The sequence below is a fragment of the Natator depressus genome, chromosome 19 (assembly GCF_965152275.1).
Source record: "Natator depressus isolate rNatDep1 chromosome 19, rNatDep2.hap1, whole genome shotgun sequence".
NCBI lineage: Eukaryota > Metazoa > Chordata > Testudines > Cheloniidae > Natator > Natator depressus.
This window is the reverse complement of record NC_134252.1, coordinates 11,316,856-11,326,374: the sequence shown is the minus strand read 5'-3', so window position 1 is coordinate 11,326,374 and position 9,519 is coordinate 11,316,856. Positions and strand designations below refer to the sequence as shown.

The window sequence follows — 9,519 nt, the reverse complement described above, 5'->3', positions numbered from 1 at the left end:
AAACATCTCTCCCAGGATAGCTCCCCAAAGTACACTATTATCTAAACTTTTTAACACTAACTTCTACAAAACACATAGGCCATAATGACCCCTACTAAGTCATCACTTTTCTTAACTTCCAAGAAATTTTTACTCTCAGAGGCGTCTAGATTCAAGGCTGTTCAGCCACATTTCTTCCAGTCTCAGTTGTTTACTTTTTCCTCCCCTCTTCCCACACTTACGGGCAGTTTTGCTAATTGTTATGACCTTGCTTCTGAAAGCCTGTCTCCAAATTAACCCTTAACTATGCGGTGTTCTATTTCATTCATTCACAGTGGCTGAATGCACATAATATGGCTGCAAATAGCTTGATCACATTCTGGGGTATATACACCCCACAAATCTAGAGCAACAATGTCATAGTTCCAGGGCACACTGTGCTTTAGACCCCCTCGAGTGCACCCCTTTGGGGATAGACCTCGCTACCATCACCCCTTTCTGAGAGCCGTGCAGTTCTACCACCCTGGGACTGGGTCCCTCCCAAACACTCTCCGCATTTCTCAACCAGGGAGCACAATAGCCCCGACCAGGTTTGGCTTCACTCCGGGGATCTGTGACCAGTGAGCTGATCAGAGCAACTCAGAAACAAAGCACTCGTTCTTCATTCATCCAAAGGTCCAAGGCAAGCAGAGAAAGGAGGTAAAGCCATTTAAGGGTATATGCAAATTCCCCCATAATCTTTCCTTGCAAGCTTCAGTACATTTCATCCAGCTCATGGGCGGTGAGTATCAAAGGCCAAGGAGGGCTGAGCCTCCCCAAACAGCCGTGTGTGGTCCTGCCCACGCTGGGGCTAATGGGGGCCGGCCTGAGCTCCAGGCTGGGGATGCTCGGGCAGCCCGTGGGGGAAGGGGTGGCAGCTGCGCGCGGGGGCACTCTGGGCTCCAGCGGGAAAGGCAGAGCCTCAGGAAGAAGGGGCGGACCAGGCCAGGGGCTAGCCTCCCCGAGCCCGGGGTTCACTGGCTGCCCATGATCCAGCCCAGTTACCTCCATCTCCAAGTTGACCCAAGCAGAGTGCCCCCTGCAGTGTCTGTCTGTCTCTCTCAGCTTTCACTGCCGACCCTCTCCCCTTTTCTAGGCCCGAGATTCTGCAATGCTTTCGTATCCTTGGCAAGAGCAAACTCTTCTCGCCTGGATGGAGTCAGGTAAGTACCCGCTTCGCCCAGCCATCATTGTGACCTTAACCCCTTTGGAGCCTTTTATCCCAGGTGTTTTATCTTTGCGTTGTCTCATGTCCTCAGGGTAGTCTATTTTTTTTGTCAAGCTCCAAATTTCTCGGTCAAGGTCCAAACACGCCAGAGAAATTTTTAAAAAAATAATAAGTAACTAAAAAGATGTTCGGTCTGTTCAAAAGCACCTCACGGTCCGGATTTGGCCCGCAGCCCGCCTGTTGCCTACCCCTGCCGCTGGGTGTCCCCCCGCTTTGATTTGACTCAATGCATTCAGGCAGGACAATATTTATAAAAAAACCAACACCCAACTCCTTTGCTATCCACAACTGGCAAAAGGGCAGGCAGCGAGCTCTATGGGGCAGGCAGCACGGTTTGACCAGGCCAGTGGCCTCTGGCAGCCCTGACTCTAGGCCCGCAGAACACAGAAAACAGACCAGGCAGGCAAGCTGAGGAGTGCTCTGTGGGACAGGAGTAGAGGATATTTGCGCCATTGGGGTTTATTGTACCAGTGCTCGGCATCCGCACTGGCCACGTACCTATGGAGAGTGGTACCGTGGAAGGACCACACAGTGGTTACCCATGCGGGAAGTCAGTCAGCTCCAAAGAGTGGTCACAGCGCACTGGTCACGGGGGAGCCGGCGCATGTGGGCATGAGGTACATCGCATGCATGCCACGCGGTTGGCACAGTAAGCTCCCTCCAATACAAGCCAGGCCTGCAGGACGCAGGGACCTACCGCGTTTACCGGTATACCACCGCATTTACTCCAGAGTCACGCCACTGAAGTCAGCGTGGTGACACCAGCATAGAACAGAAGAGAAACAGCGGTGAATCCAGCCCAGTGACTCCTTCCCCCGTACATGCCCCATCTCCTGCAGCTTATTACAGCCCTTTACCCCTGCAGGGAGCATCCTCGTGCGGAGTATAACCCAGCCATTTCCTAGCACTGAGCTCACCATCTGCTCCTCAGCCAGAAGCAGCAGGATTTCATTCCCTACCGGACGCTTTCCTTTCTCTTGTGCATCAAAAGGCGGGTAAGTGCATCAGCAGAAGATGGTCTGATGCTTTATGCTTTTTGCAACAGCTTGCAGAGAGCCAGAGCTCTTGAGTTGTCCCTTCCCCGACTCCCCTCGGCCTCTCAGAGGTCTGAAGCAATCTTTTAATCTGGCATCTAGCTTCACGCTGTAGCTCTGCCGGGGCCTTTTAACAAAGGCGGGGAGCCCTGGGGAAGGGCTGAACCGAGGCTCTGTTCCGAGAGGCAGCCAAGAACAGAGCTGCAGCTGTTTCAGAGATAATCCAACCCCTCCAAGAATTATTGTTTTCCTTAAAGCCCCAGCTCCTGGAGTCATGTGAATCTAGGAGGATTTCAGCCTTCATTCTTAAAGAAAAAGTAAGCTGCTAGCCCTTGTGGCTGTGGAGAAAGCTTCAAAAATGTGACCCCAGTGTGCCCTGAAGGCTCAAAAAGCAAAAGGCAAATAAAAAGAACCTCAAATCTATAATTTTTACATAATCTCATGATTTAAAGCCAATCTCGTGATTTCTGGTGAGCCTGACTCATGATTTTGGAACATTTGGGGCTGGCAATGCTGCCCTTGGCTCCGCTGAATCAGGCTGGGCCCCGCCAGAGACAGTTCAGTCCCCAGGGCTCTCAACTGGCACTTTTGATCAGTAGATCTCGACATCCTTCAGTCTTCAAAGGTCTCTCTCCTCAACAGCCTGGGAGGCAGGGCAGGGCTGGTAGGCCCATTGTACAGATGGGGAACTGAGGCAGAGAGGGATGAAGTCACTTGTCCAAGATCACAGGGAGCCTGTGGCAGAACTTGGAGTGAAACCAGGGTTCCCCAATCCTAGTCAAGTGCCCTAGAGCAGTGATTTTCAGAGTACAGGTCGCAACCCAGCGCTGGGTCACGGAACGTCAAGCACAGGGTTGCCTTGCTGATTCAAATTGTAATGATCATTGCCATGCAGCAGGGACCTGGAGAGGAAAGAGGTAGGCGGGAACTGAGGAGGGGAGCAAGTTGGGGCTTTCAGGGCTGCTGTGGGCCTCTCCCCTAGCCCCAGAGCATGCTGCTGCCGGCAAGGAGAGAGGGACCCTTCCCCCAGAGCTCTGTGATGCCTGCTGGCGGGGGAAGAAAGGGGCCCCCTCCCGTGGAGCTAGCTGGGGAAGAGAGGGCTGGGGGAGTCCTCTGGCCCCAGCCCTGGGGCAGCCTGCCTGCACCCCAAACGCCTCACCCGTGCCCCACCCCAGAGCCCACACCCCCAGCCAGAGCCCTCACCCCACCCCGCATCCCAACTCTCTACCCAAGCCTTGAGCCCCCTCCTGCACCCTGAACCCCTCACCCCTGCTCCCCACCCTAGAGCCCTCAGCCCCAGACAGAGCCCTCACCCCTGCTCCCCACCCTTGGCCACCTCCCCCACTCCTTACCATAGGCTTACTAAGGCTAGTGTTAGTGATGTAAAGTGGGTTACGCTGGAATGGACTGCAATATTATGATTTTATGAAAACTCTAGTCAAAAGATATAATTATGCTGGGTCACTGACATCACCAATTTTCTTCAACTGGGTCACGAGGAAAAACGTTTGAAAACCACTGCCTTAGGGTACATCTACATTGCATTGGCAACCCAGGACTGTGGGGCAGGTTTGTAGACTCAGTGTTTCCAAGCCCACGCTTGAGCATCCACTCTGCCTTGTAAGCCTGGGTTTACAGTTGCTGGGCCTGGGTCTCACAGCTGCGCGAACGTGGCTATGCTGCACCGTCTGCGGCTTGAACTGCATCCCCACCGTAAAGTGACAGGGCTTGGGCCCAAGCCTAAGTGGGACCTGGACTCAGACACCCCTCCCTCTCCTGGTGGGTCCTAGGACCCAGGTCCCGAGTGCTTCCTGACCTGAGCCAGACGGGTGTGGGTGTGGACGATAGTGGGGAGGGGTTGGGCTCAAACAGGAGTCTGGGCCCAGGTTTACCCACAAAGCCAGCCTTCCTGAAAGGCCTTGGCTATTTCCTGTTTCAGTGAACTATGCCTGCCAGTAAATTTGCTCAGCAGAATACTAGTGTGAGTTGGCCACGGAAGGCCAAAGCAAGTATTTAGGGAAACCTAGTTAATTATTAGTAAGATTGAGTGGCTCCTAGAAGCCCCTGTCGTGGATTGAGACCCCCCTCGGCTACGCGCTGTGCAAAATCCAGGCCATCACAAGAGCACAGCCTGCAGCATTCCCCCTGAGCACAAGTTCGGTTCAAGCTTCAGAGAAAGCGTCACACAAAGGAGAGCAACAGAAGCGTCAAGCGGTTTTTCAAAGCGCTGTGCTGTGCTGTTTGAGACAGCGCACGTTGGATCGGACTTCCAGCAACACTACAGCGTGAGCCTGCGGAGCGTCCCCCGTGCCAGCACGGTCCCGCAAATGCTTTAGAGACACTGGTTTTAAAAAAGGAACCGAACAAACAAAGAGGGAGAGACAGACCAGTGAAAAGGCAGGCCCCCCCCAACGAGGGGAGCACTGGATTCAGATCCTGTTGGAAAGGAGATGGAGAGCCCATGAGGCAGAGAGAGACAGAGAAAGATCATTCCAGGCAGCAGGGACTGCAGAGGAGAAGGCTCTCGCACGGAAGCACTGTGGTGAAACTGCAAGGAGGGAGGGTGGTGTGGTCAGAGGGAGCGCACAGCAGAGACTCACCCAGCTTAGCTTTGGGCCTGTCCACTGCCACACTGTTCACCCTGTTGGGCTCCCCAATAACTTCACATGTCACAGGATACCCCTTTGGGGGTCTGGTTTATTAACAGAAGAACTCTTCCCAGCTCTCCTCCTCTGGTCTCTGCAGGTCCTTAGACACACTGGTCACCATGTCTCTGAGCACCAGCCACACGACTGATATCTGCTGGCTCACACCCTTGGGGCGGCGTTCTTAGCCCTGGCCCGACTGTGGCTTCCCTCCCCCAGGCTGGCTTCTCTCCCTGCAGGCCTCCCCCACGCATCTCCCTGTTCAGAGCAGCTCACCCAGTCCTTCTGCTCCTGGGAGTCTCCCCCTGAGCTCCGGGTTCCCTTTCTATCTCCCAGCAGGCCTGGCTCTGAGTCACATGCTGCCCTCGCCCCCCAGAGCTCATTCCCTTCACCTGGGGAAGCAGGCTACACCTGAGGCTGAGCCCCCAACCTTCTTAAAGGGCCAGCTCCCCCTGTCACAGAGAGAAACCCATAAAGCGTCTCACTTAGATGCTTGCTGAGGAAGCCCAGTGTAAAGGGAGCAGCAATCAGGACCAGTGTGGCAAATCCTGGTTAATCCACCCAAGCCAGGGTAAGTGCTTCCTTTGGCCTAGGGAAAGCAGAACTGAACTGCTTTGACCCAGCACATCCGGCTGCCGCCCGCCCTCTCTCAGTGGAGCTGAGTTCCCCAGGCTCCAGGATACAGCTCTGCAATCCTAAACAGGAAACCCACCTGCCCTGCTGTGCCAAAGCAAGAATCAAAGGAGCCCAGCTACCGGCCTGTGTGTCTGGAGTGCAGCAGGTAGGGGGGTGTCCCGAACTCAGAAAGAGCCTAGGGAGACAGACATCAAGGGCCAGAGCCATCCCCAGTGTGAACCCCAGTGAAGTGGGGTGGGGTTTTTTTGGCCCAGAAAGTAAATTAAAATATTTGTACACCCGGTACAATGTTACAAAACGAGAGGCAGATGCTTTCGTTAACATGTTGAGCCAGCCGCACTTGCCAATTCCCAGGTGCTGAGTGGGAACGCTGCCTAACGTAGACAAGATTTCACACTCCCACGGCAGGCGGGGGCTGCGAGCCCAGAACGGCGGGGGGCAGCGGGAGATGGAAGTATTGCTCATGTGGTATAGCGGGGGGAGGGGGGGCTAAGCACTGAAAGGGGCGGCCCAGTCGCATCCCCTTGAGAATCGGGGCCGGAATCCATTCCAACCCACACCCGGCTTTGTGCGTTAGCAGCCCCAGTTAGCAGGCCTCAGTCTGTTATTCCCGGGCCAAGGGACCCCTTTCCCCATCTGACGCTAACGCAGCCTCTTCCCACCCCACACCAGCGCCCGTTCCACTATTCGTAGTCGTCTTCTTCCACCTGCCCCCTTTCCATTCCCTCCTCCCCTTTAACGACACACCCAGGGCTGCTGGGAGCCCTTCTCCGCCTGCAGAGACGGCATGCGGCACCACCCCACACATCTCAGCCATGCTTCCCACAGGAGGGCGGGACTCCTACAGCCGGCTCCCTCCCCTTCCCGGAATCCTCATGGTGTGAACCGGGGCAGGACCAGGGGAAGCTACCTCACTGCCCACTGGCTTTGGCTACAGGCTGGATGAGCTCCTAGCAGGCCCTCTTGAACAACTCGGAGGGGTTGAGCATTGGCCACGGTTGTGAGTTCAATCCTTGAGGGGGCCATTTAGGGATCTGGGGCAAAAATTGGGGATTGGTCCTGATTTGAGCAGGGGGTTAGAATAGATGACCTCCTGAGGTCCCTTCCAACCCTGATATTCTATGATTCTATGAACTCCTGCTGGTAGACTCAAGAACAAAGGGCCTCGCGGGTGAAAGCCCTCACTGCTTGATGGGCATCTGCCACAAAGGGACATCAGACAGGGGCAAGTCTAACTCTAGGCAAACTAGGCAGCTACCCAGGCTAGCAGATTTCTGGGCAGCTGCCTAGGGCTCCCCTTCATCATGACGGAGGGGCAGCTGAGCCAAATTGGAGCATGTGGTAAACTTGAGGGATCTTGTATGCTAGCTCACAACGCCACTCAAGTTTGGCCCCCTACACCGGAGTCATATTTGGCAGACAACCCCCCTTCCCCACTCCCACATCCCAGCTCCAGATCCCCCTCAAACTCTGGGGCACATCCCCCATCTGGATCATAGACTAGCAGCTGGAGCCTGTCACTACGCCCCCTTCTGCCCAGCGAAAGGAGAGGAGAAAAGAGTCATTCTGCCTCTTCCTTAGCATGGGCCTCAGGCAACACCCAGGAGCAAGTGGGGAGGACAAGTCTGAAATCAGGGTCACACCAGGATATTACAGGATCTAGGGCTTCCCTGCCACAGAAACACCAGACACTCTAGTCAACGGCGACCATGCCCTGTCCCCTCCCAGAATGAGACATGGCTGCGGCTGCCAGCCATCGCAGTCAGGAGGGGAAAGGGTCCAGTCCACCACAGGAAACCTCCTTGCTTCAGCTTGTCAAGAAACATCCTTGCTGCTAGCTTCTCACCTTGTCCCTGGAACACTCCCCAGGCTCTCTACCTTCTGCTAGGCAATTAGCAAGTTAACAAGGGCCTAATTGTTTAACCCCTGCTTATTTGTACGACAGCGGCACCTAAAGGCCCCCGCTGAGATCAGGGCCCATTGTGCTAGGCACTCTAGGGACACAGAGCGAGAGACGGTCCCTGCCCAAAACAGACAAGACAGACACGGGACAGGAAACTGAGGCTTGGAGGGGGGCTGTGACTTGGCCAAGCTCAGTGGCTAAGCCCAAACCCAGGTCTCCTGAGTCCCTGTCCAGTGCCCTGTCCACTAGCCCACGCTGGCTCCTTTTATGCAACGCTGCCCATTTATTCTCCCTTGCTACCGCTGGCGAGTTCCTTCCAAGTACGTTAGTTAAATGTCTGTGGGCCACATTGTGTGTCTCACTTGGCTGAGCCCGGACCACACTCATCACCGTAGGATCTGAAGGCCAGTTTCTGCCCAGTTACCACGCTGAGTAACACCATCTCAGCCGGCGGCCCTGTTGACAGTAAGGGGCTGTTCGGCGTGCACCCAGGCACACGTGCGCTCCTCTGGGGCGCGGGAACCATCCCCCGGCCCGAGTGGGAACAGTAACCGGGGCTGAGCTCCCTCCAGCTCTGGGTGCCCGGAACAGGGCTGAGACACCCACGGGCCACGAGGCGGGTGTGACACTGTATGGAACATGGGAGACACTTTATGTTACGGTTTGTCATGTCTGATAATCTTGTGTATATGTTTGTATCCCCTTTGTATTATGAGTTATAGATATGTAGGGTTTATCTGTATTTCCAAACTTGTGCCATGTTCTGGGTGACACCCCCAGACAGACGGGCATCGGCACTGTCTAGCCTGTTCGATGACCTATCACAGGTCATCAGCAGTACGATGAACCCATGGAAAGGAACCAGGGAATAATACCTTATGAGTCAGCAAGACATGTAGGGGCAGGCCTGGGCACAGAACTCTAAGGCTTTTCCATGTTTGTGTTTGGGACACAGGAAGTACCAGCCACATGGCCAGAAGAATATCAAAGGCAGCTGCGTCATGTCCGTTTTGTCTTCATTCCTGCTTCTTGCCCATGGGTGGCAGGTACAATAGGCCAGGAAAGCTAAGCCTTCCCTGGTGCAGCCACCACCAACCTGCCAATGGACACCTGGGCTGCAGTGGCCCTGCCCCTTCCCCGAGGCCCCCGCGTCCCTCCTCCTCGGGGGCAGGGGAGCGAGGAGGGAACACGGCAAGCCAGGGGTAGGCAGGAGGGTCTGGCAGGGGAGTGAGGCGGCTCGCTCGGCCACGTGCTCAGCCTGGTGGCTCGATGGGGTGGCCTGACGTGGCTGGGGTGAGCAGGCCATGGGGCTCCCCCAGTCGCAGTGGGGCCCTCGGCTCCTCCTGTTACGGGGGGTTCAGGGCTCTGCCGTGCATGGGGGCAGGGCCTCGGGTGGAAGAGGCGCAGCCAGTGGGCTAGACTCCCCAAAGCGGGGATTCACCCGCCACCCATGTTCTTACCTCTGGAGTATCTTTTCTAGAAACAAAGCTCTGAACAAAGGAGTGAATGATCCATCTAAGCTGTGGACGCGTTCCAGAAGGACTTTCAAGCCAGCAAACTCACCAACACTGCTAAGAGCCTGATATACGGACTTTGAAATCTTATGTATGTGTCTGATTGCTTTACTATTTAACAAGTCTCTTCTGGTGCTTTCTTTTTTTTCTTTATAATAAACCTTTAGTTTTAGACGCTAAAGGATTGGCTGGCAGCGTGGGATTTTGGGTAAGATCCAAATTAATATTGACCTGGTAATGTGCTGACCAGCTTAGGTGCTGATTGGGAGCCAGAGAACTGGAATGTAATAAAGACGGCTGTGTGATTTCTTTTCTTCTTCTTTTTTGCTTCTTGCTAACCAGTGTGGGGGATCAGGAGCACAGTTTGTGGCTGGTTGGTGAGTCTAACTTCAGTGTTAACCACCAGTCTTTGGGAGAATCTGCAGATGGTTCTCCTTTTCGCAGCCTGCCCTGACCTTGGCATTTTCAGTGAGGGCTGCCCCAGGCACCCTGGGCCACAGCGGGGGCTCACCCTGCACCAATCCATGTCGCTACGTGAAGT

At 54.9% G+C, this 9,519-nt stretch overlaps 1 long non-coding RNA gene across 1 annotated transcript; it reads left to right on the top strand.

Annotated features, from left to right (window-relative positions):
- Nucleotides 1-956: 956 nt before the first annotated feature.
- LOC141974725 (uncharacterized) lies at nt 957-9,245 on the top strand. Its single transcript, XR_012635799.1, has 3 exons — nt 957-1,181; nt 2,112-2,241; nt 8,945-9,245. It is a non-coding gene; the product is annotated as an uncharacterized LOC141974725 (long non-coding RNA).
- The last annotated feature ends 274 nt before the right edge of the window (nt 9,246-9,519 follow it).